This window comes from Ctenocephalides felis, unplaced genomic scaffold (genome assembly GCF_003426905.1).
Source record: "Ctenocephalides felis isolate EL2017-DRISC unplaced genomic scaffold, ASM342690v1 CF-g0.4_SCAFFOLD_01886, whole genome shotgun sequence".
Lineage (NCBI taxonomy): Eukaryota > Metazoa > Arthropoda > Insecta > Siphonaptera > Pulicidae > Ctenocephalides > Ctenocephalides felis.
The window spans coordinates 140,839,529-140,842,298 of NW_020538040.1; positions in this window are offsets into that span (position 1 = coordinate 140,839,529).

Below are 2,770 nucleotides of genomic sequence, written 5' to 3' on the forward strand. Positions count from 1 at the left end.
CTCATTCATTAGCTTTAAGCTTTACAAAAAAATTATTTGGTATTGATATTTTGCCTTGTGGCAAGTTACATGAACTTTCCGCTATGTGTAAATAATCGACTTAATCAATAAAAAATAAATTAATTTATGAGTGATTAAAAGTATTCCGAGTGGATTTATTACACATAATTGAAAACGAACAAACACGTCAACTCGGAGTATTTTCTGAAAGCAAATTTTGGCAAATCAATTATTTTTATAATTGAACCAATTTTTATAAAACTTTAATGGCTTAGTATGTTCATTAAGACCAAGTACTCTATCGTTATACCAAGTAGAACGTCTAATTTTAATTTTAACAAACGTCAAAAAAACTACTCATTTTCTCAAACTTTGATGAATTTTTAAAGTTAAACTACTTATCGTGAGGCCGTAATATTTCAGTAAGTTATATAAGATCATGATATATATCGCCAAAAAAAGTTCCATAAAAATCGGCTTAAGTTTTTTTTCAACAGTTAATTACAAGAAAACGGCTCGTAGATTTTCACCTAAAACTAATCAGTATCATTCCCAACCAATATCTTTCGAACAGTTTTTGATTTTTTAAATCGATTCGGTAATATAAGCTTAAATGTAGTTTAACGCTTTTTTCCAAATTACAAAGAAACAGCTCGGCCGATCGTCGCACAAAACTGAGAAATGATAATCCTCATCGAGATACATCGAATGGCTTTTAAATTTTCGAAATTGATCCAGCCATTTTTGAGTCGATTTACGGCAAAAAATCTGTTCACATATACACACACATTTGGTCTCATTCGATTCAGAATGGCTTGAAACGTCGAGAAAATATAATATTAGCGAATCGGATTTTTTGATGAAAACAAACTCCTCCTTCGGGAAGTTAATAAATCCATATATATATATATATATATATATATATATATATATATATATATTATTATTAAATACTTTATAATAAAAATTATAATAGTTCTAAATGAACGACAATTTTTACCAAAAGTTCTGCAAGTTTTAGATAAAATGGATTTTTTTTGAACTAGCCAAATCTTCTAAAAACACAACAGGTCCTAATATACACACATATATACCTAACTAATTTGCATACACTTTTTTCAGGGGAGTACGTACCGCAAGTTTTGGTTTTGCATCCACCAGGTTCTTGTTCAACTCGTGCGAAACGTGCAACTTGAAAATATAGATTAAATATGGTAACACAATCATTAAAATAAGATTCTAATTTAAATTTCAAAAATAACAATAATGACTAAAAAAAGAACATCTATAGGCTTTCCTTCTACAGTTATTACAATACAGTTATTCACAATATAACTAACATAACGATTAATGCAAGAAGAAACAAAAAAATATTTTATTCCAAAAATCAGAAAAAATAGAATAAATTAATTTAAAATTATTATTTAAAATATAAGCTATGCAAGAGATGTTTCGTAATAAAAGATAGTTAAAGTTATCATTTGGGATTTAAAAAGAAAAACAATACATAAAATATTTCTGTCAGCTCTTTTATTATCATAATTCCTATCTCAGAAACAACATACCGCCATAAACGGATAAAACGGCAGACACAATATGCCAAATTCATTAAGTATGCTTATGGGCCAAAAATAATGGTCAATGTGTGCCCATAAGAATAGAGGACGGCCCATTAAAGCCGCCACTAAATTACAACTACATTGGGAGAGCAATATTGCAGAGTTGGAACAATGCAGCACTTTGTTCATTCAAGCGAACGCAATCTCGTAAAAATAGCAGATGAAAAAATCCTCGGATGAATCTGTATTAAGATTTACGATTTATTCGATTCATACTGTATAATGTATTTGGTAATTCTAGTAATAATAATCGTGCCAAACACTTCAAACCAAATATTTAAGTATTATATGTAATGGTGCTTTGCACAAACATGGCATTTCGACCGCACCATTTCTTTAGCCCTTTACCCGTCCTTCATTGAGGATCCTATTTCTGTATCCTAAACTTCTATGTCCTGTGCCTCAACTTACAATTTTCATTATTTTCTCTGATCATAAGAAAGTTGACTATCCTCCTATTTTGATCTTTAATGACATCATGAAGCACAATTTTTTGCCAATTTATTGTGTCCAATACATCATCAAGTCAAAAGTCACTTTATCTGTTGGTTTAGGTAATTAAGGATCAAATCAAAACTTTTTATAAAAGTTCAAATAAATTTGAAAAACCATCATATGATGTACTTGTAAATAAAACAAACAACCTATAAAGAACTCACTTCAAAATTATAGTATTTTTCTACTATAAATAGAAACATGACAAACAGCCTTTATCACCAAATAGAAAACAATTACAAGTTATTGTTGTAAGTCATAGACGAAGAAATAATGCAAGTTTCAATCAACATTTAGAACACAAACAATAAATTCGAACAACTTAGAACCCTTGAAAACTTTTGTCTCTAAGAAAAAGATTTATAAATTTGTTAGTCATTAGGCAGCGTAATTGAGTAGATATTATTTTTCTTGTTAACGCTTTCTCAGATATATGTACATGTACGAATTTGAAAAAAGCATATGTGGGCCATAGTTTGATCCTTCGTCGACGTTTTCTCAAAAAAACCCCTCACTGATTTAAAAAATTTGAAAACCATTTGATGAAACTCTGTAAGAACTCGAAGGTAAGTGCATAATTTTTCGTCAAGGTATTTGCCAATAATCCTAAACCAATTTCAGAAACTAAAGATATAAGTTGCATATCGTACTTACTT